Here is a 27,297-nt window from a genome sequence, read left to right on the forward strand (position 1 = left end):
ATGTGTGTATATACACGTGCTTTGTTCTGCATATACATATATGTATCCATCTGTAGCATTGCTAAGATGTATGTAAACATAGCATTATTGTGTATTATCATATATATTCCATATAGCTTTATTGCATTTAGTTAGCATGTGTGTATTGTATGTATGTATGCACTATGTATTCAGACCTGGCCTGATCAGCTGTTGGGGTTGGCTCTTGAAGAGTTCTACTTGCCTGAGGAGCCAAGGGGCCCCCTGAGAGAGGTTTCCTCCTACTGAAACTTGCATCCCAGTGCGTCCGCTTGGTTGAAGAGGGTCAGTTTGTGTTTGAGAAGCGTGAGGCTGCGCATTGCCCAGAAGGCGACTATTTGGCCTACTTCTGCCCTCTCTCCTTGCTCTCCATTTCCAAAGTTCTCCTCCCCGTCGAGTTATCAGATGGAGGAGGCTGGAAAAAAGGGTCTGTCAGCAGCTGCCTCAAAGCAGGAGAGGGTTACACCTCCTGCGGGGAAGGGTGCGGCATCCCTCACCCCCAGGAGAGGGCCAGGGTGGGCTTGGGTGCAGGGGCTCAAAGAAAGGAAATGATTTGTTCTGTGAAAGCTGGCTAAAGGCTGAACCAAGGAAACAATCTGCTTCTCGCTGGGCCCTACAGCCGGGTCAGCCCCACTCCACCCCCAAACACTTGACCTTAGCTATTGGTATTTGAGGAGGTCCCTTCCTCACCCAAGTTCGGAACTGGTTGAGGAAAAAGTCACAGGAGTCCATCGGAAGAAGACGAAAGTACCGTCTTTATTACAATTCTGTGCACCGAATGTGTGTCCCCAAAATTCACATGTTGGAACTCTAATCCCTAGTGGGATGGTATTTGGAGATGAGGCCTTTGGGAGGGGATTAAGTCATGGGAGGGGATTAAGTCATAAGAGTGGAGCCTTCACGAGGGTTTGGTGCCTTTAGAAGAAGAGGTACAGGACTGCTCCCTGCTCTCCATCATGTGAGAACACAGCGAGAGGACAGCCATCTGCAAACCAGGACAGGGCCCCTCAGCAGAGCCCAACTGTGCTGGACCCTGGCCTCGGCCTCCAGACCTGTAAAACATAGATGTTGTTTAAGCCACTGGTTTATGATATTTTTGTTACAGCAGCCTGCACTAAGACATGAGTCATAAAGACTGGGAGGGAAGATGCAGCTTAGGGGTGCAGGAATAATGAGCTTTCTAATACTGAATTCCAGAATAGGGCAGACCTCCCCACCCAGGGATGGGCAGCACCGAATGATGACAAGGTCCTCAACAAAGGCAAAGCCTGCCTGATAGAGAGGATGCCTTAGCAGAGCGGAATGGGGGCTGTCTGCTGCCAGGTCAGTCCCCTGTCTCTTACTCCTCATCCTGTAAGGTCACCAGTCCTCCCCATGACACACAGTAGGTTTGTAAATAATGGTCTCTAGAATGAATGGATGAATGAATGATTTCACCTTTCTTCTGAGTCAGAGTCAAAATGGTCAAACGTGGGTTAAAATTGTTAGAGAATGCTCCAAAATTCAAACTAATTAAAATATCCAGCCATAGGGAAATGTAAAGAATATCATGGCATATCCCCTTAACTGGAAAACTATGGACCCCTAAAAAGCACATGAATGAAGAATTTGTGAAAAGATAGAAAATGAACTACAAGGTTAAACACAAAGCATCAACATATACAGAAATAAGCAAAAACCTTTAGATTTTTTTTCCCTCTGTTTCATATCACTGTTTCATAGATTCCAAATAGTCTGGAATAAAGCATGATACTTCTATAGTTCAAAAGTTAACTTTTTTCTTTAAAAATTAGGTCATAGGGCACCTGGGTCGCTCAGTTGGTTGAGCGACTGCCTTCGGCTCAGGTCATGATCCCAGACTTTCAGGATCGAGTCCCGCATCGGGCTCCCAGCTCCTTGGGGAATCTGCTTCTCCCTCTGACCTTCTCCCCTCTCATGCTCTCTCTCACTGTCTCTCTCTCAAATAAATAAATAAAATCTTTAAAAAAATTTTTTTCTTAAATAAATAAATAAATAATAAAAATTAGGTCATAAATCTAGCCAGAAATTCTAGAAATCAAAGCAAAAGACGGAAATGATATATCCACTTCAATTTTTGCCTTGAAATGATGACTAGATAGGAAAAAAATATATATATATTCATATGGATATAATAAATCTCATTAACCCATTCAAACGAAGTTTTGTTTCTAAATATATATATTTATTCAATTCACTTTGACATGATTCGTTACATCATTTAAAAACTGCAACATTTATTTTATAAATCGCCAAGTGGCTCATGGACTTGACTCTTCAGTAATGAAGAGAAGTAAATCTTAGGAAGGTTGCTATGGTAACCAGCCTCCAAGGCGACCCTCTGTGATCCCCATGCCTTGGTCTTCATGCCCTTACGGAAGTCCGTCCGCTTGAGTGTTGGCTGGATTCAGGGTGACAAGTCCTCCTGGTTTTCCCAGCACCAAGGGGATGCCCAAGAAGTAGGCCTTTCCGTGCTAACGTAGGAAAGCTCCCGGGCAAATGAGGATGAGCCGGTCACCATCCCTGGGTTTAGTGACTCACTCATCAAGAACAGAATGCAGCAGAAGTGATGAGCTACCTCTTCCACGATTATGTTACCAAAAGACTGGCTTCCGTGCGAGGCGCTCTCTCATGCTCTCACGGTTCACTTGCTCTAGGAGAAGCTGGCCGCCGGGTCAGGAGGCAGCCTTGTGGAGAGACCCACAGATGTGAATTTGACAGCCACACCCAATGCCTGCCTGCAGCCTCCAGGGAGACTGACAGCCAGAACCACCTTCCAGAGAAACCGCAAGATAATAAATGTTAGTGGTTTTCAGCCACTGAATGTGGGGGTATTTGTTACACGGCACAGATAACGAAAACAGTGGTGATAGCGCTGGAAATCCACTCTAAGGTATAAGTTATTTCTGAGTCTAGGATAGAGTTTAAAATGAGCTTTATCAAATCTTTAAAAAAGGGGGGGCGTGGGTGGCTCCGTCAGTTCAGCTCAGGTCATTCTGGGGTCCAGCCCACAGTGGGGCTCCGAGCTCAACAGGAGAGTCTGTTTCTCCCTCTGCCTCTGCCCCTCCCCCCACTCAAACTCTCTCTCTCGCTCTCTCTCGCTCTCTCTCTCTCTCTCAAAAAATAGATAAGATATTTTTAAAAAATTTTTAATTTAATTTTAAATGAGCTGTATCACACAAACCATAACTACTCTCCCCACCCGCATTTATAAGAAGCCTGAAGCCTAGCATTGTCTTGTCTGCATCACCCCACCCCATTATAACCAATCAGACCGGGTCCCTGACTTTGTGTAAGTAATAAAAACCAACTACTTCCCAGTGGATGGAGTCCCTTGCTTTCCTGCCTCTCCCCAAGCCCCGTGTCACTTCATCACAATTTTACAGAATCATATAATCAAAGATTCATAAGATTAGAAAGAGCCCATTGAGATTTCTTTGATTATAAATTGAACCAGGGTAACAATTGTATGCCCCATTGGAGAGGGGATCCTTACTACCTTTTCCTTCCCTTACAAAGAAAAAATGAACAGAGTCAAGGAGGTCTTTCATTTGTAACTTTGCATCACAGAAATGTTCATCGTGGAGAAGCAGACACAATAATACAATAAATCAGAACTCTTGTAAGCATCTCTCATGTCAACAGTTACCAGTTCAAGGCCAATTTTATTTCATCTCTTGCCTCCCCTCCCTTGCCATACACTTAACCCCCATCCTGACCCTTTGGGTTATTTTGAAACAAATTTCAGACATTATATCATTTCATCTGTAAATACTTCAGTGCCTATTTCTAAAAGATAAGAAGATGAGAACTTTTTTTTTTTTTTTAAGATCTTATTTTTCAGAGAGACTGCACAAGCATGCAGGACTTGCAGAGACCAGCAGGCAGAGGGAGAGGGAGAAACAGACTCCCCACTGAGCAGGGAGCCTGAGGTGGGGCTTGATCCCAGGACCCCAGGACCATGACCTGAGCTGAAGGCAGCCACTTAACCGACTGAGCCACCCAGGTGTCCCGAGAACTTAAAAAAAAAAAAAAACATAACTGCAATGCCATTGAAGAAAAAATAATGTCTTAACGTCACCAAATATCCAGTCAGTGTCTTATTTCCCCCAGTTGTCGCAGGTTCTGTTTCCCTGTTTGTTTTAGAGTCAGTCGGTTTGTCCCAGGCAGGATCCAAGCAAGGTCTGCCATTGCTTTGGGTTGATACAGCTCTTAAATCTGTTTTAATTTAGGGCCTCCCCCTCCCTCTCCCACCACTCCCCGTCTACCACACCCTGCACTAGGGGTACCTGTTGAGACCATCTTTCCAAGCTCTAGTAAACAGGCCGCTGCTTTCTGATTCCCAGTGGCGACTCATCGCTCCAGATAAACAAAGGGCAGCCTACGGGAGCCCCTCTTTGAGACATCACTTTTTGAGGTATGCTTGAACTTGGGTCCATTCTCAAGTATCAAAATTTATCAAAGAAAGACACTCTGATTACACACTACACTGGAGGAGATAGAAGTCAATTTCACACTAGAGTTGATGTAAGTTTTTTAAAAAGTCACTATTGGGGGGGGCGCCTGGGTGGCTCCGTGGGTTAAGCCTCTGCCTTCGGCTCAGGTCATGATCTCAGGGTCCTGCGATCGAGCCCCGCATCGGGCTCTCTGCTCAGCAGGGAGCCTGCTTCCCCCTCTCTCTGCCTGCCTCTCTGCCTACTTGTGACCTCTGTCTGTCAAATAAATAAATAAAATCTTTTAAAAAAAAAAGTCACCATTGGGGGACGGTTCACGAAAGTCAATAAATATTTTGCTCCATTGACACCGCCCTTGGTATCTCTTTTAAATAATAAACATGAAACGAGAAAGCGTTTCAACAGCAGGACACATCCGCTGCGTCATGGTGACCTGGGCCCTTCTTCCTAACCCTCTTTCAGTTTTTGGTTTTGTTTTTTTTCTTACTTTCTCTCTAGGAAGTGGGATAAAACTAATAGCTTCGCAGGGAAATTCTCCCTGAGGCCTTTTCCCAAGTACTTCCCCAGCCGAGGCAGATCTGGGGAGAGTCGGTGTGAAGTGAAAACACAGGCAGTCACTAATATCTGTGAATTTATTTAGGTCACCCTGATGCTGTTAGCTGCGGGGTTTTGACAGGATTGCTGTGAGATCTCCTCCCAAGGCTGGCGTCACTTAGGACCCAGGAGGAAGCACATTCTGGGGCCCCATTTAGACAGACCTGCCCCCCCCTTGGGCTTGCACTTCACCTTGGCACTTAACACCTGACCAGAGGAGAGTCCGAGTGGGGGGGGGGTGATGTCAGCTTGGAGGTGTGAGCCTCATTACTGGTTTTCCTGTAGTGCCTGCCTGGGATTTTGTCCGGCACTGGAACAGGCAAGAGTTCAAAGCACATGGCACCTTTTCCTGACTTGAGTCCATTAAGGAGGGACTCCACGCCCAAGCCAGCCTGGAAAGCCAGGCGGCTCCGGGAGAACTTGGAGAGGCGGGCCCACCCGGCCTTCTGGGTGACAAAGCAGGGAAGAAGGCTGAGGACTCCTTGGCAAGTGGTGGGTCTTTCCAAGCCCCAGGCCTGGCCCCGTTGGCCTCTTCTGAGATGGCTCGCCCCGGGGGATCAGACATCTGGGCCCGCCACCCTTTCTTCTAGGTAGACCCTCTTTCCACACACAACTCCCCGCTGTGACGAACAGACGCGTAGCTTCCAGAACAGGCGGAAGCCTGCAAGCCTAAGGGCCGGTTGAAGAAGGAGCCTTTCTAGAAAGTGTGATGGGTACGAAGCTCCTCACGCCCGTAAAGACACCGAGATCCTAAAACAAGTAACTGTGAGGAGTCCAGGCACCACGATTCACCCTTTCTTCTCCTGGCTCCATCCCTGTAAATGGTCCGGGCTGTACTCACCACTGCTGACACGAGCAAATGCCGCTGGCAGGATGCATGGCCTTCCTGTAGACAGGGCTGCAGAAGCCACAGAAGGTCACAGAGATGATGAAGGGACGCCGACAGCAGCTCAGTCGTAGAGACGCAGACAGGAGGACAGCCCGGACCGCGGTTCTGTGCCTACCGTAGGGACTGAACCAAATGACCATTTCAGGACACCCCCACCCCCGCCCCCCCCAAAGTCAGTCAGATTAAGATGAGGAGAAACTAAGCTAAAATTGGAAAAAGGAAAATAAGGAAGATGGGCTTTTGTTATGTGTTTTTTTAATTGACGCAATTTCCAAATGAGTGGTTTCTTTTCAAGTGCTTTGTGAGGATGTGGTTCTCCTGGGGGCTGGGGGGGGAGGGGAGTGGAGGGAAGGGGGTTCCGAACGGGAAACGGGGCTTCCTTCCGGGGTGCTGGCGGCGTTGCCCACATTTCTAGCACGGCACGATGGTCACAGCGGCGTGTGCCCTGGGATCTCTCACAGAGTTTCCTTGTACGTGTCAGTAGGTGGTTCATGGCTCACCTTTATATATATACGTACTTGTTTTCCAGATGAATAGTCCTAAATAATACACCGCTCTGAAAAGAGTTTTGCCAAAGTTTATTTTTAAGTACTTTCCTCTGCTGGGCGCCTCTCAGAACTCCCTGTTCCTTCAAGGGTGCCACTCAGCCACCTGTTTCCAAGTCATCCGGCATGACTGGTGGAGAAGCAGAGAGCAGGGGGCCACCAGCCCAGCTAATGCAGACTTAGAGGAGGGGGCGGGAGGGGGGTGAAGGGTGAGGGTTAGTGGGTGGCGGGGGGGGGGGGGGGGGGGGGGGGGAGGCGCGGCAGCCCTGGAGTCCCTTGATCCAGCCAGAAAACCAAGAATGATTTTTCGCCCCTCCCTTTCACAACTGGCCACATCCAGACACAGGGTGACCTGGCCTTTCGACCACCATCCTTCTCCCCCCTAACTTCCTAATATGACCCCCAGCTGCATTCCTGCCCTCTGCCCGCTCGTCCTCCACGCGTCCTCTAGGACGGTATTTCTCAAACACAAATGTGAGTATTTAACAAGAGACTCCATGTGCTAAAGCCCTTACACACACACACACACACACACACACACACACACACACTAAGCCCAGCTCCCTAGCTAGGTCTGAAATCTGAAACTGTACCCCTCTAACCCCCTCTCCCCGTTGTGTACCTATTAGCTTTCATGCCTCCAACCTGCTCTCGGTTCCCAAAGGCACAGCCTTTCTACACACCTCCTTGTCTTTGCTAATTGTGTCTCTTCTGCCAGGAAGTCCTGTCCACTCCCTTCTTCTCCTAGCAAAGTCCTACTCACGTCACCTTCTCTGCCTTCCTCTCCTGCTGCCTGAGACCCTGTAAGTCCCCCCCCCCCCCCCACGCTGTGCTGTCCCCGCTGGAAAGACACAGGATATCCCATCCTCCGGAGAACGTCTTCACCAGATTATAAACACTCACTTTCTGACCCATAGGAGGTACTCAGTAACCATCCCTCCACTGAATTTAATTGACCCTAACAGCAGCCCAATAAAACCTTTTCCTTGGTTCCTCGGCATTGGCTCTCTTACCGAAACTGTTCTCTTTTGGTTCCTTTCCAGTCGTGGTGAACACTTGATCACTTCTGGCCGGTGAGATGCTGTTGCTTCTCCTGCAGCCTTGCCTTGCTGAGCCTCCTGTCATGGGCCAGCCTGGAGCCCGAGCAGCCCACGCCGGTGCCAGCTATGATGGCCATTACCTGCCTCCCCTGCCAACAGCGGCCACGACCCAGGGCCAGGTGAGCACGGTCACTGGAAAACCTTCCGTCTTCGCCAGTGATGGAGCCTTCTCTGGTCACCTTCTGCAGTAGCAGGCAGCAGGTAGAATTACCCTCACCTGGAACAGAGATGTCTGGTAGGAGACGTCCCTCCCTCCCAACCAAACCACCTCTCCTTCCGCAAGCCTCTGCCATCTAGACTTCTCTCTTCCCTAGATCTCACCTTCTTGGAAGTTGCTTTTCCAGCCCAAGAATCATCTTGGAATGCTCTGAGTGCTGTGGGCAGTCACACTGCTCGGGGGCGGGACAGGGGAGGATGTGACTGAGAACAGGTGCCATGTGACAAGCACTGGGTCTGTAAAGCATTCTATTAAAACATTAAGATAAAGGAGAACACTTAGAATTGCAGCATGTCCGCATCAAAAAGGATGGTAGGTAAGTGCCCAGGTGTCGTAGAAGCACCTTAGAGATCAACCAGCCTGCACTCCCATTTTACAGATGGGAAACTGAGGCCAGGAGATGGGGCACGGCTTGCCCAAGGTCACACAGCTGGCTCACGCTGAGCCTGCTCCAGTCGGGGCTTTTTCCAACTTCCATACTTAAGCTCAAGGACTTTACTGGCAAAAACAGACTCCAGGCTTTCCCAGCACCTCCTCCCAGCTCAACTGCTCTGAAGGGGGTTGCTTTTCTCATCCGTGGCCCAGTTATTTACAGTGCACATCTGTCCCCTCAGCAGCTGCCGAGCGTGCCTCCTGCTCGGTGTTCTTGGAGGGGTTCCACGTAAGCCATGGTTTCTAAACCAGCACCAGGGGACCTGCGGTGATTTTTGTTAAATACAGAATCCTGGTGTTTTCCATTGTTGGCATTTTCCATTTCAGGAGGCTGGGCCTCAGAAAGCTGTAGTCTTGGACTCCTTCACGAGTTCCCCTGTAAGGCAAAATTTCAGGACCATTAAGCTGGCCGTCCTTTCTAGGTCCTTTCTAACCTGGAGATTCTGCGCTTATGTATAATAAGAACTCCCTTACCTCTGATTCACTGGCAATCCATCATTCCCAATTAAAAAAAAAAAAAAAAGATACTATCAGATGTATGGGTGTGTTATCTAGACTTCCAGCAAGAAAACAGGCAGCCAGAGAGACTGTGAAAGTCACTCAAGGTCACCAACAGCCTGCCTCCATCCGTAGGGGAGCCCGGGACTTTGAACTTGCTGACCATGACGTGAGGCTGTCCTATAGAATAAGAGGCAAAAAGGAGACCTGTGACCCTGCATGACTCAGCAATTGCCCTGCACGGTGAAGGTCGACTCATGCCGGTGCACCCTCTCTTCACCCATGACATGAGAGCAATAATGTTTGCCTCCATTTCAGGGGACAAAGCTGCGTAGAAAGCACTGAAAGTATAAGTGTTAAGAGAAGACGCGCTGCCTTTTCCAAACAGCTCAGACATGATATTCCCCCTGAAGTGGTTGTGCTGAGTAAAATTTCCACCGAGATCCACCCGGTAATGTGAACTATGAGAGCGCTGACATCTTAAACCCCTGTTCGTATAACTTGGGCTGAATGGGTGGGCCTCACTCAGTGTGGCTCGTTCCATTTATAATTTATTGAAATCGGCCTAATGCCAAGATGCAACTCTCTCTGGTCGGCTGATTCCTCTTAGTCCCCAGTCAAATCCAAGACCGTGTTAAGAGACCTTGCGACACAGAAAGGGGCCTCCGTGGGAGAAGCCCCACACCTTGTCAACAACAAACACCAGACTCGGGAAGCTGGAAACTGAGAGCTGGCTGAAGGCAGTTGTTTGGGGATCCAAAGGAACGTTCCTATAATCATTGCAGACCCCTTGGGGAACACTTAGGCTCGCTTCCTATACCATCTTTGCCGCGACTCCTGATGATCTACGAGCTGCTAGAAACATAGACTCATTCCGTAGAATGCCTTAGAACTGAGAACTTAAGAAAGACTGGAGTAAAATTTAAAATGGTTGTATGAGATTTCAATGGCCACTATCTCCTGAGATTTAAGATCTGATAATGCTGAAATTTTTTTTTTGTAAATTATTATGATTTGCTTCCGTGCACATAGTGCTCACGCTCAGAGCTCCTTATGGCTTTTGCGTTGTTCTGTGGGACAGAAAGCTCTCACTGATCTTCACATACATTAGTGGCAAGCCACAGAGAAAACAAGTATGCAGAAATACAGGGGGAAGAAAGAGAGACCAGAGCAAAGAGAGCACTGGGGCAGGCCAGAGAGAGCGAAATGGACACACTGTGAAACCATAAAGTCATGTATGGAAACCAGAGAAGCAAATGCAAAAACTGAGAAGGACGGAGAAGAGAGGGAGAATAAGACACCTACCTTTCAAGGAATGATTATGCCAGGTAGATGGTAAATGCAAGAAACAGTTCTCTATTCCAGATTGGTTTAAGTTGAGGAAGTAGTAGTAGGCGTGAAGGGGGATGGTTTTGCGGGGTGCAGGGAGGAGGAGACATATCTACCATATGCCACCTGTCCAGCACAGCCCTAGACCAAGGAAGCCGCAGCCGTCCAGCCCCACTCGACAGGCCGGAATCAACATGGCAGCATGGCTGGTGTCCAAGTCCCAAGGGAGTAGAGGCCATGCTGTCACCTTGAGGAAGAAGAGAGAATTCCCGGGGGGTCAACACAAAATGAGGATCTTTCCACAGAGTGGACCAGAAACTGGAAGGGACTCCATGCTCAAGTTTGCCACCCAGACCAAATGAAGGCCTTCTGGGCTGGCGTCCCAAGCAAGGTGCTCTGGGCGGAGCCTAAGTCTCCAGGAGAGATCTCTGTCATTACACATAGCACACACCAAACAATCGCGAACGGGTAGCTAGCATTCTTCCAGAATTTTGGTTTTTGCACTGGCTTCTGCTTGGGTTCCCCATCCGCTCTGCCATCATTGTGTGCTCCCCAGTGTTCTCAGGCTTTTCCCGGATAACCAGGGCTCCTTCTGACCTTCCCAGAGGGCCTTACCAGGTGTCCATCCATTCATTCATCTTTCTTTCATGCATTAGCAATTTTTCACTATAACACCTCTTGGAAGTCATACCACTTCTTTCATATATATATATATTTCATATATACATTTCATATATATATTTCACATATACATTTCATATATACATTTCATATATATATTTCACATATATATTTCATATATATATGTGTATATGTATAATAATTCTTTTACTCAAAAACTCACTAAACAATGAATAAGTACTATTTCTTCATCGCGGTTTCAAACGAAGACCACTCCCCAATTTTCTTGACACACACTTTATTGCTTGAAACAAATTTGAATTGTAAGTCATGCTGGTACGAACCCAAAACATCTTGGGGTGTGTACATATGCTCCAGGAGAGGACTGAGGAACTGCAGCATCTAAGACTCTGTGACCTTTCGTGTGCCCACACTATTTCCATGTATTTCCAAGCGCGTGCTTGTTTACCTTTTATTTTAACTCTGGAAATATCTTTCTGGGCCATAATTTTATTTTTAACCCAGTGAGAATGCAGAAGTCACCAAAAGGATAAAAAAAAAAAAGAATAACTACAAGAAAGTTTTAATACATTACCTTTTCTGTAGAAACTGTATTGATTGAACTTTCAAATTCTGCTTATTCTTTTTTTTTTAATTGAATAATCTCTGCACCCAACGTAGAGCTCACGTGCTCTGCCGACTGACCCAGCCAGATGCCCCAAATTGTGCTTATTCTTTAATTTAATTTGTTGCCATTGTTCAATTGCTATATTGTTCTATTTGCGCAAATTGTTTGGTATCTTGGGATGGGATACAACACAGTTTTTCCCACTAAAATGAATAGAGGTTTGTTTGGGTTTTTTCCCATGTAACAGCTTTTCACTTAGCAGCAGAATTTTTAGTCTATTTTAAAGTCACTTAGTGGGAGATGAGGATACTGTGTTCAGGGTACCCTAGGAGACGCTAGAAAACCAAAGATGAATTGGACCCCGAGCCTGCCTCCAGCTCATAATCCAGTAAGAAATACTGATGGGTAAATGGACAACTTAGCAGTAACAGTGAGAGGAATGCTTTAGAGAAAGTGCAGGGAGTTTAACACAACCAGGAGAAGGGGATCTCTCATTGGACGTATGATTTCAAGGTAGGAGACTGTCCTTCCTCCTTGAGCAAAGCAAGGGTACTTGCATATTATCCCTTTAGTAATGTGCAAGTTTGGTTGTTAATCTGTAACAAAGTAATTCAAGGTGAGGAGTCCTCCATCTGCTGGACAGCTCCATGGACACCTCAAACTCAACTCGCCCAAGGGCCAACTTTGTCCTGACCACAAGCTTGTGTCCCCAGTTGTCCGATCCCTGGGCGGAAGAATCATGCTCAGCCCCTGGCCTTGCCCTGCTCCACCTGGTCTGATTCCCAAGCCCTGACGATGTTTCCTCCTCAGCTTCTCAGAAACTGCCAACCTCTCTCCATTCCTTTGCCCCGACCCTATTCCAAGCCACGTCCTTTCTTCCCTGGGCTCTTATCTCCCTTCCTCTAAGCTTGGCTCCACTCCATTCAGTCCTCAGAACGTAGACAGAATATAGTATTCCAAAAGTACAAATCTCTGTCTCCTTCCAGGCTAAAGACCTGAAGGGCTTGCCCTTGTCTTTAGGATCAAGGCCCTACGGATACTCAAAGCCCATGAAGCAGTGACTTGCGCCTTCTTCCCAGCACCAGCTCTCCCTCCGGGGGCCTCCCCACACCGAACTCTTTTCAGTTTCTTATAGGAGCTTAATTTCTCGCCTCTGGACTTTGTATTTGCTCTTCTCCTTCCTACAACATCCCTCCCCCCCATTCCCCTCCTTCCTTACCTAACTGCCCCTCAGCTTTGTTCTCAGTCCCTCCCTGATGCTCTGACAACGTGGGGGGCCCCTGTTACGTTTTCTTTTATGGTACCCTTTGATTCCTTTGACCCAGTGCTAATCACTGTATTGCACCTGATAGGACTGGGAAGGCAGGGGTCATGGGTGTTCTGGTCACCATTAGACCCCTACTACCAAGTCCAGTGCTGGCATATTGTGGATGCCCAATCTATTGAAGAAAGAATGAATGAATGAATAAATTGCTTCCTTTGTGAGTAACTACAGAAAGTTACCTACGGGCTTTAACTCAGGAAGCAGATCTTTAAGAAGGACATTTTTGACAATGGTGGTAGGCATAGGGGAGGTATATCCCGCCTTCTGGAACACAGGTTTGGGTTCCCTAGGAGGTGCCTCTGTTTCCTCTCTGGGTCACCCCCCCTACCTCCACAGTGGCAGGCCCACACTCTGATTCTTGGAACCACCCTCCCCAAATCTCCAGAACCTTCTCTGAACATCTTCCCCGTTCCTTTCCTGGTGGTGGGGCCTTCAGAGCCAAGGTGAGGCCTGGTGTCTGCTTCCAGAAGCCATTCTAGAAAAGCCCAACCCCCAAGTACTGCTGAAAGACCCACTGCTTCCTCTGCACCAGTAAGTTACAGAAAGATCAGTAAAGATAAATTTAATGGTAGACCAGATGTACCAAAAAAAAAAAAAAAAAAAAAAAAAACTATATGAATTTTGTGACAACCGATAATACTCACCAGTCAGATCTGTTTCCTTCTTTAGGGGTGGGGGGGCGGTGACACACTGGAGCACAGGGAGGGCTTCTAGCCAGACTCCCTGAGTTGGAAGAGCAGGGAACCCAGACTTCTCTGCTCTTGCTTTTGCTACTGCCGGAGACTATTGAGGGGGACTCTTAAGAACTTCCCTATCAGCACCATAACGAATTTGTGGTTTCCCAGGCAACTCCCTACATTGGCAAGTGATTCAAATTGGCATAAACTTTGTGAGGAGCCATTTGGCAATGGAACAGCCTTGGCATTTTCCTCTCAGCTCCGTTCTGGTCCCTCTGTGCTCTGCTCGGCGGGACCGACCACATCCTCTGCAGGGCCAGAGCAATGTAAAAACGCAAGACCCCTTGCTCAGAAAGGATCATGAATTTCAAGACAGTGACCGCAAAGGGCTTCTCGAAGGACAGGGCTCCTTACAACGGTGCAGATCCAATGTCCTCGATCCCAGCCCTGCTGCTCTGTCTCAGCTGGAGCTGGATCCTGCCAACGACTTTTCCACATTTCTTTGCCATCTTGCTTCCGCTTAGGTTCCGTCAATGGGAGGCATGAGTGGGATGGGAGGGGCCCCCGGAAGGCACGAAGGAAGAAAGCATTTGTACACTACTCTGCTTCCATCTACCCATTGAGCCAGTTACTCAACTTCTAAGGATTATACTAAGGGTATAATCAAGGAGTCGGAAAAGATCTAGCCGAAATACCATTCATTGCAGCGTCGTCTGTAATAGCAGGACACGGGAAATAACCCAGTTCCTAAATATCCAACAATCCGCCCATTAACAATAGTAAGATAAGAAAGGCAATGATTCATGGAAGAGAATATAATATAAAATCCAGAAACAGACTGAAAAGTGAACAGGAATTTAAATCAATACATAGCAAGGATGCTATAAGAAAGGCAGTTACAGACCAATATCCCTCATGAACATAATATAAAATTCCATTACTGAGATTAGCCATACATAATCAAGCAATATATAAAAGGGTAAGTCATGACCAAGTGGGGCTTACTCCAGAAATGCAAGGTTGACTTCAGGGTCAAAAATAAATTAATAGAATTCACTACATTAACAGGATAAAGGCCAAAAAAAAAAAAAAAAAAAAAAAAACCCCAACAAACCAGCATATGATCATCCCCATAGATACAGAAAAAGCACTTGTCAAAATTTATGATAAAAACTCTCAGCAAACTAGGAATAGAAGGGGACTTTCTAAATGTGATAAAGGACATCGACAACCTACAGCTAACATCATACTTAATGGTTACGGTTTCCTAGGCAACTCCAAGCCAGGCAGAGCGGTTCAAATTGGCATCAACTTCGTGGAGAGTAATTTGGCAGTGCAGACTCAGCCCATCCTTTACCTATCTGCTCCCGTGTAAGACCAAGATCAAGCAAGGATGCCCACTGTCTCGACTTTCACCAACATTTTGCTAGAGGTTTTGGTAAGTACAATTAGGTAAGAAAAAAAAAAGAAAAGGCATTATCAGCTCAGAAAAAAATTTCAATAGATCAATAAGATCATAAAGGCATGAGAGGAAGCCATGAGACAGTTATTTCATAATAAGGATATGGAAGACCTTTCTGAAATAACATCTGGACGTACAGAAAACTGAAAAATACAACAATAATAACGTTAAAAACTCCTACACGGCACAAACACAATAAGTAAAGTGAAAAAGCAAGTGACACGTTGGGGAAAATGTTTGTGATGCATACAGAGAGAAGGCTGATGTCCTAACATAGAAAGACCCTGTGGGAAAAAAATCTTATGGTCTGAAAGAAAAGGGGTAATAACTATGGATAATATATATATATAAAATATATAAATATAGTTATAATATATAATATTAACATATAATATATATCAGAATATATGTTTGTATATAAATATATACATTATATATATATAATCAAAAGCTGTCAATCATGTGAAAAGATACTCAACCTCACCTATAACGAGAGAGGTGGAAAATTAAAAGCACCCTAAAATATCATTTTTATTAATCACATCAGCACAAATCGAACACGTTTTTAACCAACTTGCTGACGGGGATGGGAGTAACACGCGCTCCTGCAGACTTGGGAGGACGCTTCTATAAACTTTGGGAGGTACAATGTCTGGAGAAAGCAGTTTGACATCTCTCAGAATTACGAATGCAGGTATCTTTCAATCGGGCATTTCATTTCAAGAACTTCCTCCTACGGCTGCATTGCCCCAGCGTGAAAGAAGGTTATTGATGGTAATAATTTTTGAAATTCCAAATGATTCAAAGTAACCTAAATGCTAAGCAGCAGGGGACTTATTAAATAAATTAAGGTATATTTATATCGGAATTTTTTTTTTTTTTAAGATTTTATTTATTTGCCAGAGAGAGCACAAGCAGGGGGAGCTGCAGGCACAGGGAGAAGCAGGCTGCCCGTCTGAGCAAGGAGTTCATTTCCCGGCTCAATCCCCTGGGGTCACGATCATGACCTGAACCAAAGGCAGATGCTTAACCAGCTGAGCTACCCAGGCGTCCCTTATATCAGAATTCCATGGAAGCCCTTAAAGTTAAGGAAACTACATATATTTATCTGTAGTGATTGTCAAGATATATTATTATGTTCATAAAGTAAGATACAGAGGTGCCTGGACGGCCCTGTCGGTTGAGCGTCAGACTCTGGGTTTCTGCTCAGGTCCTGATCTTAGGGTGGTGAGAGGACACGCCACCATGGGCTCCAAGCTCAGTGCAGAGTCTGCTTGAGACTTTTTCTCCCTCTGTCCCTCCTGTTCGTGATCTCTCTCTCTCAAATAAATAAATAAACCTATCTTTTTAAAAAATAAAGTAAGCCACAGAGCACTGATTTGACATTAGCCATTTGTGTTCAACGTGAACAAGATATATGTTTTTTGCTTGGATGCACATAAAATATCTGAGGAAGGACTTACCTCCCCAAAAGTGTGGGGGGGGGGGTGCGGGACAGGAATATTCGGTTGCTTCTGAAGAAGGTAACAAGAAAAGGGACAAGGTTGGGAAAGAGATTTTTCATTATATAGCCTTTATACTTTTTTCACTGAGCCATGGGAATGTTTACTTATTCAAGAGATAAATTATCTTTTTAAATAATAAGGTAGAAGGATGTGTTGTAGAATATGGAAAACATTCACAGAAAATTGTTAGCTGAAAAGGAGATTTTAAAAAGTACAGCCTGATCTCACTTTTGTTTTTTTGTAAATGTGGAGATGCACGGCCCCTGCGTGGCTCAGTCAGTTAAGGGTCTGACTCTTGATTTCGGCTCAGGTTGTGATCTCAGGGTCATGAGACAGAGACCCACAGTGGGCTGTGCAGTAAGTGTGTAGTCTCCTTAAGATTCTCTCCTTCTCTGCTCCTCCCCCAACACTTGTGCACATGAACACACACACACTCTCTCTCTCTCATAAATAAGCAAATTGTGTAGTATGTCGTAATATGCTAAGTGTCAAGGATAAAAGAAAACTTAGGAGCGAGCAATCACAGTTGTCTAAATGCAATAGTCAGGGTAGGTAGACCACTTATAGAGGGGGACAGGGGAACAAAGACTTGAGGAAGGTGCGGGAGTGAGCCGTGCAGAACCCTCTCTTGTTTTTTATAGATTTTATTTATTCATTTGAGATAGAGAGCACAGTGGGGGGGGTGGTGCTGGGGTAGAGGGAGAAGCAGGCTCCCCGCTGAGCAGCGAGCCCAGGTGGGGCTCAACCTCAGGACCCTGGGATCATGACCTGAGCCAAAGGCAGACACTTAACCGACTGAGCCACCCCAGCGCCCTATGCAGAACTCTCGTGGAGCAGAGGTTCCAGGTAGGAGAAAGAGCCTGGATAAGGACTTGGACAGTTACTCAAAGAGAGATGGGGAGCACTGTGGAGATCTGAGCAGAGGAGGGACCGGACATGATATGGGGGTCAAGGAGAGCACTCTGGCAGTTGTGTTGAGAAAAAAAGAAGCCAGGACTCAGTGGGAGCACGGAGAGCAGCTAGAAGCCTCCTGCAGTTAGAAACCTGAGAGAGGAAGGTGGTCGTGAAATTGACAAGTGCAGATTCCGGATATATTTGGAAAACACAGCTGATGGGGTTCCTGAGGGCTTAGCCGAGGGGTGTAGATTAAGGAACAGAATGAAGGATAACTCCTCAGTTCCTGGCCTGAGCAACCAGAAGCACAGAAATGCTTTTTCCAAAGATGGGAGGGCCTTGTATGAAGCCATTGTAGGGAGAAATAACCTATAGTCCCATTAGAATATGTTAAGTTTGGGGCGCCTGGGTGGCTCAGTGGGTTAAAGCCTCTGCCTTCGGTTCAGGTCATGATCCCAGAGTCCTGGGATCAAGCCCCGCATCGGGCTCTCTGCTCCGCAGGGAGCCTGCTTCCTTCTCTCTCTCTGCCTGCCTCTCTGCCTAGTTGTGATTTCTCTCTGTCAAATAAATAAAATATTAAAAAAAAAAGAATATGTTAAGTTTGAGGTGCCTCCTAGATATCGAGTGGAAATGATGAATCGACAGATGGACAGTCAAATGTGGAATTTGGGAGTAAGGTCTAGACTGAAGACAAAAATCTGAGAGTCAGGAACACCTGGGGGGCTCAGTCAGTTAAGCATCTGCCTTCAGCTCAGGTCATGATCCCAGAGTCCTGGAATTGAGTCCTGCATCGAGTTTCCTGATCAGCAGGAAGCCTGCTTCTCCCTCTGTCCCCTTTCCCCAGCTCCTGTGCTCACTCACTCCCTCTCAAAGAAATAAAATCTTTAAAAAATATTTTTGAGAGTCATTGGCAGCTAGAAGGTAAGGATTCTATCACCAAGAGAGCGAGTGTAGGTGTAGAGAAGAGCCAAAGGACAGAGCCCCGCGATGTTTAGAGAGTCCAGAGAAGAAATGAAACCAGCAAAGGAGATGAAGAATTAAACTCTTTTCCGTGAAACACTGTCTTCCCTTTGCTTCTAAGATAGCGTATTTTTCCCATTTTCTTCTTCCTTCACTGCCCTCCTTCGCCTTCTTTGCTCTAAGCTGCATGAAGGGAAATGCCTGGTCAGTGGATTCGGTAGGATGGAGCTCCTTCGTGACCTTGACAAGAGCGGTTTGGGTGGTGCAAGGACAGTGAAAGTCAGATGGCCATGAGATCAAGAGAGAATGGGAGACGTAGACACACAGGCAACTTTGAGATGTCTGCAGCCAAGAAAAAGGTGGCAAAAAGAGTAATAATGGAGGGGAATTGGGGGCTAAGGAGATACGTACAAAAACATATAAAGAAGGGAAGGGGTGCCTGGGTGGCTCAGTCAGTTAAGCATTGGACTCTCGATGTCGCTCAGGTCACCATCTCAGGGTCATGAGACTGAGCCCCACATTAGTCTCTGTGCTGAATGTGGAGACTGCTTAAGATTCATTCTCTCTATCTCTCTCTGCCCCACCCCTGTTGCTTTCCCAAATATTTTCACTCTTTCTCAGTCTCCCTCTCTCTCTCAAAAAAAGAAAGGAAGGACTACACCATGTTTTTGTGTCCCTGAGAATGACTTAAGAGACGGGGACAGCTGATGAGCAGGAGATAGAGGATAATTCCAGGAGCAGTCATTAAGAGAGTTAAGAGAGGGAGGGACCATGGTGCCAAGTGGAAAGATCTGGTTTACCTAAGGGCCACTACCTCCCTGTGGCAGGAGGGAAGGCCAAGCCAGGGCAGAGAGGCAGGTGGGATGGAAGCTGTGCTGCCGGGAAGATAGGGCAGTTCTTGTGAAACTGCGTTTATTTCGTCAGAGATTAAGGAGCAAGGTTTTCAGCTCAGAGTGAGGAAGGGGAGAGGACAGAAGGTGCAGGGTCATTTCAGAGTGTGAGAGAGCAAACAGAGTAGGGAAAAGCAGAGGGGCAGTGTTGAGAGCCCACTTGAGATTCATGATCGTATTATTAGTGAGGACGGCATGGTTGGTTTTGTCCCATGGTTAAACTGGACAGAATCAGGGTCTTGCCGGGTGGGTGGTCCCAGGAAGAAGACAGTGAGAAGTGCATGGATGATAGAGTGATGGACAGAGACCACGATCGAAGCTGGGTGGGAGGGTTGTGAGACTGTAGGGGCCATGATGAACAGGGAAAGAGTAGGTTGAAAGTCAAAATAAGGTCAAAGAATGGTTCAAGTGGGGTTATTAGAGTAAATAAGGTGGAGGGGGAAGGGGTGTTGGTCAGGCACCAGTTGGCTTGAGATGAAGAGGGCAGAGGGGGTGCTGTTCTTTAGAAGTACAAAAGGTCCAGGGTATCCACATGACAAAGGTCCAAGGTGGAGGGGAAAATGGTTGTGGCGTGGGGACTGGGGTTCCTAATAGGTCATTATTCCACAAGCTGCTAGATTCCCCCGAAACATCAGCAGGGGTGGCGTGAAGGTGGAGGACTGTGGTCAGGTGGAAGGAGAGGGAATCCACAGGAGATGGCAGAAGGGGGTGGTGTAGTGTGCGGGGGGGGGGGGGGGGGGGGGGGCGGTTCAGCAGCTGGGGGGTAAGGCTGGGTGCGGAGGGCAGAAGACTGACTTGGGTGAGATTCCCCAGCGCGGTGGACCTCCTCTGTTCTGAACTCCACTCTGTAGTGTCTCAACCGGCTCCTTTCCCTCCTCTGGCAGCTAAGGGGCCAGTTAGGGTGAGGGATTCATTCAAGGTCATGGGGTCAGAAGGCAACCACTGAACCATCGGCAGGACTTGCATTCCCTCTTCTCGACTACCCAAATTCCAAGGAATATTCAAAAGGACATTTTAAATGCCCCTGTTTGTTTCCACCTCTGTGCAATGTTCGTGCTGCTGCCGAAGGACAGGGAGCCCAGAGCCGTGGTGAAGAGGTGGTTTATAAATGGGGGTGAGCTTCAGGTGGGCGGCCCCCAGAGCGGCACCCTCATGGGAGCTCTTTGTTCACGAAGCTTACTTAGGAGGAGATACTGAATTCTTCCCTGCTGGGAAGCAAGCTTGCCAGAGAAGGTTTTGCCAGACTCCATAAGGAGAGGGTGTGTTCCTGGGAGCAGGTTTTGGGGGGGCTCTGCCTGAAAACCTGTCAGCAGGGAACTTCCGGCACCCTGGCCGGAACAGGACAGCCTGTGATGGCAAATGAGCCAGCCCCGCGGCATCCTGGATTCGGAGTCCTTACACACTGTCGGTTCTCTCACTACCCCTCCCGGGACAGGTGGCCACTCCTAGGGGTGGCCCAGAGCCCCAGCCAAAAAGGCAGCCAGGCAGGGCCCCCACAGGATGGTATCTGGTGCCAAGGCAGGGAGGGAGGATAAAGGAGTGAGGGGGGAGGCTGTCACCTCTTCCGGTTCCTGGATGGGGAGCCCCAAGCGCTTTTCCTTCCAGGACCAAGTGCCCCCAAGTGGACCCAGGGGCAAGGCAGGACAAGGCAGGGCAAGGCAGGGCAAACCCAGGCCACAGCTCGGGTCCAGGGAAATCTCATGACTGCAGTGTTTTGCAGCAGGTTTCCCAGCTGCTCCGGGGCGGGAGGCAGCTTGGGGCGGTGGGGGCGAGGCAGAGGGAGGGGGAAGAGGAGGAGGGAAGTAAACAGGAGACCACAGAGAGCGCCAGTTCCCGGCGTTCAGAGAACACCAGCCGCCTCCGGTCCCCGGTGGGTGGCTGTATGTGTGCAAATGAAAGCGGGAGGGGAAGGGGGAGAGGGAAGGAGAGGCACGCACTTCTCGGCTGTTACCCACCCACCCCGCTTTTCCCGCCCCTCCAGCCAGCCCACTCCCCTCTGGGGTGAGGGGGTGGGAAGGAGACGTTCACGAAGCGCCCACCCCTAAGTGAGCGTCGCGGGTTTAGCGGTCTGTGAATCAGACACTGTCTCAGCAGCTCGTCACCTGCGCTCAGGAGGGGAGCAGGGGGCGGCCCTGGGACTTGGGAGAGGGGAGGTTGGGTCAGTGGAGGACCCAGGACTGGCCAGAGCGCGGGGGGACGCCTGGGCCTGGGAAGAACCGGAGTCTACCTCCCAGCACCTACACAAATCCCGGCCCGGTCCCCGGGACAACGGGCCAGAGCGGTGGCACGGAGGCTTGGGGGCACAACTCGCGGGGGAATTGGCAGCGGGGGTGGGAACAGGAGGGGCGGGTGGGAGTGGACCGCCCGGGAAGCGGTGTGGTGCAGGGCCGGCGGGGGCCGTGGGGCAAGCTGCTGCCCGCCGCCTGCCCGCGCGGGGTTATGCGAGGTAACCGCGAGCCGGGAGGAGGAGGGAGGCGGCGGGGGCCGCGGGCCGGGGTGTCTGGCGCTCGTTGGACAAAGAGATGATGAAACGTGAGCGCTATATTTACCAAGGGGGTGGAGACCGGGCGAGGTGGGGGGGTTGGTAAAAAGGACAAACTGTTCCACAACAACCACAGGAAACACAGCCCATCTGACTCACCGGGAGGGCTGCGCCGACCCTCTCGCGGGCTTAGCCCCCAGGCAGGCGCGAGGCTGGAGGGCGTGGATGCCCCCGGGCGGACCCAAGCTGGGAGCTACGGCCGGGGTTGGGTTGATTTATATAAATAAAGACACCTTAGATCCCAGGACTGCGTGCGTGCGCACGTGTGTCCGTGGCTTTTGTGGGGCAAGAGGGCGCGCGGAATGGAAAGAATGTTTCCTAACCCCGTGGCCCGACCATCGCGGGAGAGATTGCCTGTAAACTCTTGCGAGCAGGATTCCTGCAAAGTCATGTCCTCCCGCACAGCCCGGCCGGCCGGCGCGCCCCGCCCGCGGACAGCAGCACCCGCCTCCCTGCGTTCCCCTCGCTCCCGCCCCAGCTCTGCTCGCTGCGCTCAGAGTTGGGGTGCGGTGCGGGCTATGTTTAGAAGCTGATGTCATCCCGACACCCTACTCCGCAGTGTTCCCAGGGGAGACCGCAAGGCAGGTTTTCCTCTTCTTCGCGGGTGTGGGGGATGGGGAAGGTGCCTCTACCCGGCCGCTCCAACCTCCTTCAACACACACACACATACACAGCCGCGCGCGCACCTATGCTCCCCCGAAGAGTTAAAAAAGAAAAAAAATCAACCCGACAGTTATGAAACAGGGTGGTGGGCGCGGTACGCGCAAGCGGAGGGCCCAAACCCAAGGGCTTGGGCCTGGAAGAGCCAACAGCCGGCCCCCGCCCACTCTCACCCCCGCCAGCCTGCCCCACCTCCCGCCGGGGTTGCGGGGACTAATTTCAAGGTTAGCTCACGTGGGCGCGGGCGCCCGGAGCTCCTTGCACGAGTTTGGGGCGGGTTCCTCATCCCCCAATCTAGGGCAGTTTGTTCAACTGCAGTAAAGGGAGCTTGATGTTCCAGCAGGGAAGGGATTTCTGAGAACTGGGGCTGTCCTCAGATGAACTCGGCTCCTCCGGCGGCTGCTGCGGCGGCGGCCTGCGGAAGACTTTTTAAAAGGGCGATGCCAGGCCGGGGCGCGCAGCCCGCAAGTGGCTGCGCCGCCCGCCAGTCTGCTGCCGGAGCCGAGCGCCCGCCCCCGAGCGCGGGTGATGCACGGTGCGCCGCGCAGGGCCTCTCCGCGCGCGGGGGGCTGCTAGCTAAACTTATCCTCCTGCATATGCATGAACGTGTGGCCTTTCTGCTCGGCAAAGGAAAGGCCTGGAGTTTGCGGAAGGCTGCTAAGTGGAGCGAGAGCAAAGTAGGGCGTTGTGCAAGTTTGCGAGCGGGCCGGAGCCCCCCTCCCTCTCCAGACCCTGCGTGTTAACTGATGTTATGGTCGCGGGCGTTTTGGCAGATAGGTCTTTACCTGATTGTATTTAAAATCCAGAACTGCTGCCTTTGCTGGGAGCCCGGATCCCTTCGGTCCGCCTTCCCCTCCCCCAACACACCACCACCTCCTAATTCCCAGCTTTCACTAAAATGAACGCTGGTTTGTCCCAGGTAGATGCTGTGTGCTTAGGTGGAACCGCTGAGGCCGAAGGGCCTGGGTCCTGAAAGAATTCTGGATCCAGCCCAGAGTGAGGTCCGACACGTGATCCCCTACCCCCAGCGGGCCATCTGTTCTCCTTCCTTCCCGCCGGGAGGCTGGCAGCTCTGCCCAGCACCATCCACGCCTCCCAGCAGGAAAGAGTGAGAAAAGCCAGAGTTGGCGGAACCCGCTACGTAGAGTCCTGTTCTAACCTAAACCTCCCTGGGTCTTGGGCAAAGATGAGACTGGGCAATGTGTATTTTAGATTAAGCCCCAGGGGATAAGCTCCACTAGAGAGTTGGGGAAACTCTGCCCAGGGCTCAATTAGGATTTAAAAATCTCCAGGGAAGGGGACTGGGAATGGGCTGCATTCGTCCTGGAAATACCTCTGCTTGGGCTAGGCTAGGGTGGAAAAATCGCACAAGCTAGCTTGAAGAGAGAAAAAGCAAGACCATGAAATTAAGGAAGAAGAGATTTAAGGGATTTGGGACAAGTTTGTATTGTGCCTGCTATCCCATTAAATACTGATTTAAGACATTCTGACCTTCATTGCCATAAAGACCTGTGTCTGTACATGCACAACAGATGAGATGGTGTTTAAAGAATCCAAGTCTTGCTCAGTACTTTTCCCTATGTTTTTTTTTGGGGGGGGGATCTGTAGAATATTTGGAATTTGTAAGAGACTATGGAGATGTATTCATCTAATGCCCTTAATTCACAGATAAGGAAATAACTCTAAGAGGTTGCCTAGGGTCATGCTCATCTCAGGCCCAGGAGGCCCCTTCTCTACCCTAAGCTGGCCTAAACACCCGCTCAAAGAATCAGCTCAAGGTAGGCACTACCTCTTCTAGAGGTGATACTGATAATTATTTTAGGATGCACAGAAAATAAGACTTCTAGCTACAGGCCCATAAACGCTTGTTCTTGAGAACTGGGATAATAAAGCCAAGCCTTAGACGGAATTTAGAGAGGAAAACACAAACTTATAAACGAGGAGCACAGTTAGAGTCTTTGAATTCCCATGCTCCTCCCAGTTGGTCTGTGTGGATTTGAAATGTGTATTTACAAAGACTAAATTGGGGGAAACCAGACCTCTCATATTTATGTGGCATAATATATACTTTACTGGTAAATTATGCATTGTAATTAGGAATGATTCATATTAATTTGGGATAATTTACTTTGCCAGAATTTAATTGGGACAACTACATGCTGGCAAAACAGTGTAAGCTGAGTTTAATCATAAAACTATTATAACACACATCCTAACAGCAAGGGAAGCTTGTTAAATTACACACACACACACACACACACACAATCCTGATGTAGGAATTATTACTTGTGATATATGTTAGTTTGTGGTATATGTAATTTGTTTTTAACATATAAGTCTCATCGAGGATAGACTGTCTTTTTATTTCTGTACTTGCCCATGCCTAGCTCCCTGACTGAAACTTAAGTATCTGGAGAAGGAATGAGTGGAAAAAGAGATAAAGGGGAAAGCATTCTATAATTCTAGAATTTCTGGGTTTAAAAAGCTATTCTAAATCAAGTCGGGCAGCAGATACATTTATAAATATGTGAGAGAAACTCGTGTGCATGAAATCTCGGTTTTCTTTTATTACTTTCTTCTATAACTGTGAAATGAATGAGTTGGAAGAATTCAGGGTTTATGTCCAGTCCAAACAAAGTTAAATTAAAGGTAATTCATAAAAGAGAAGAGGGCAAGCAGTAAGGTGGGGGGAGTTCTATTTTGCAAAAAAATTATGATGATGGATTCATTCAAGTTCCTGGATTACAATGTCCAAGGAAGGATACAGACTTTCCTTCTTTTCTGGAATAACCCCAATGTTAATTAACTCTAGGGCAATCTGGGGGTGCTCAGTGTAATGCCTGTTGCAATAGAAGTTCAAGAGACTGTGCAGGCAGTGATCACAGAGACCGTGAAGCGATCCCATTGGTATTTGTGTTGGACTTTAAAGAAGCAAGCCAAGGTGCGACTTCTAGATGATCATGTATCCTTGGGGACAGAGTTTGTCCCAGAAAAATTACGAAGTAGGCAAACTCCCCTGTGCTTCGGTGAATTCTTTTCTAAAATTAAAGGGATTGGAATACAAGAAACTAAGATGGCTTCACTTCTACCATTTTTTTTTCTTTTGCCACTTTTACCATCACATACCATGATGTACCAACTTTACCATGATGGTGATGGCGATGATAATACTCTGGGCTGACTGCCACTTCTTTTCCACGCTTCACTTTTCCATATAATCAACCTACTGCTATATCTTCCTGGACCACGGCAAAAGCAAAGTAAAACAACAACAACAGCAAAAAACTATTCTGGCCTTCAAACTGGGAGGGTTCATTTGGAACTCTTCCTTTAGAGACCAGGAAAGTAGTATAACTTTCCCAAACCTTAACCCAAGGCTAACAGCCAGTGGAGCCCATGGTTAAACCTCAGTGGATCTGCATCAGTGAGAGGCAGGTACCTCTCACACCCAATTAGGAAAATCAATGTATTTTGAAGCAACCGTGCTAACAGTTTGCCTCCTGCAAGAGACATTAACCCCAGATTCTTTCCTCAGCTATCATGATGGAAAACACCTCATTGTTCATTCAGAAGGAGAGACAAACTGAGTTAATCAGACTCCAAGAGCCATGCTAATCATTGATCAAGTAATGCCACAATATTCAATAGCTAAGGATCTCTGGCTTGTTCCAGTTCTTAAGAATCTGTTTAGCACAGTTAATATTTCACAAAATCAAAGAGCTCAGTTGTTGTAAAGCCCAAAGGGCTTGGAATCATTAGATTTATGATTTCAATTGAGCTCTGTCACTATCTACCTGATAAGATAGACAAGTCATGTCCCTGCATATCACTGCTTCTAAGGAGAAGAGAACCCCTGAAATTCATCCAGGGGTCGATCGAAGGAGAATGGTGTCTTTGAAAAAGTCATACAAATCTTTGCGTCGGTTCAATTGAAGATGGGTTACAGTAGCTTCAAAATAAAACTGAAATAACTTACCTAGAGTAGATTGCATTGGGAAGGAGAGGAATGAAAAGGCATCACAGAAGCAAAGATGGGGTGTTTCCAGGTAAGAATAGTGAGCCAGTAAAAAAGACTTTGGTTTAAATGAAACTTTTCTCAGCTCTACATCTTTAAGACGAATTACTCATAGTCAACTTATGCACGAGATCGAATGATTATTAAAAATCTGCCCCCAAGTATGCTGCATCCCCGAACTGAAAAAAAATGAAATGATGCTTTCTCATTTGTATTTATTCTTGGGCAACTCAGCCTGACATATTTAGTTTTTAGTTTCGTTTTGTTTTTTTAAGTTTTGACTCGGCATTGCGTTTGCTCATCACCCCTGCCCTCGCATACATATCTCACTTTTACTACCAGCCACCCATAACACAGGGATGTGTCCAGTTTCACTACAGCTCTCGGCGTTTACAAGTGTGGAGCGCCTGCTTTCGGAACGCCCTCCTGATTGGCTGGGCCCATGTCAGTGACATCAACCAACTTACTTTTGATTGGAAGGCTGGTTGCTGGGACTCTAGCGTTTGCAGGAAGTCACTTAACTGTTTGCAAGCTGGAAAACCGCACCTGAAGTTTTCTTTTGTCACGAGAGCGAGCGCGAGTGCCTGGGGAAGGCGTGTCCCCCGCGGGCCCGGAGGCCCCGGCACTGCTCCAGGACCGAGAGGCGCTCCCGAGTATGGGCAGCGGCTCCCTTCCAGCCTCCCGGCTGTTACCCTTTTAAATGTCAGCGTTCGAGGCTGTCGGGGTAGCACGAGGCAGCGAAACGGAACAGTCGGATTGGCCGCACGCCTCGGTTCTAGACGCACCTCTCCACCGAAAGGCCGTTCTGACTGGCAGGGGGAGAAAGTAAACAGAGTTGAATCACCCTCCCCACTGGCCAATTGGAGGGGGTTTGGATTGTGACGTGATGGGATTCTGCGAAATTGTTACTGAGCGAGAGAATGCCGGAACGGTGCGGACCGGCCAGAGCAGGGGCTCAGAAGGCGTCCACCGACGGGGGGAAAAGTGTCTCTTAGACGCGGCGCTCGGTCCGGCCCTCGCCACCC

General features: G+C 48.3%; 1 long non-coding RNA gene across 1 annotated transcript; it reads right to left on the reverse strand.

Annotated features, from left to right (window-relative positions):
- Positions 1-2,253: 2,253 nt before the first annotated feature.
- On the reverse strand, positions 2,254-26,862 carry LOC123952675. The gene is made up of 5 exons (XR_006820688.1): positions 26,740-26,862; positions 10,071-10,341; positions 7,940-8,643; positions 5,926-7,835; positions 2,254-2,809 (listed from the first exon to the last, which is right to left on the reverse strand). It is a non-coding gene; the product is annotated as an uncharacterized LOC123952675 (long non-coding RNA).
- Between the last annotated feature and the right edge of the window lie 435 nt (positions 26,863-27,297).

Source organism: Meles meles, chromosome 11, assembly GCF_922984935.1.
Source record: "Meles meles chromosome 11, mMelMel3.1 paternal haplotype, whole genome shotgun sequence".
Classification (NCBI taxonomy): domain Eukaryota; kingdom Metazoa; phylum Chordata; class Mammalia; order Carnivora; family Mustelidae; genus Meles; species Meles meles.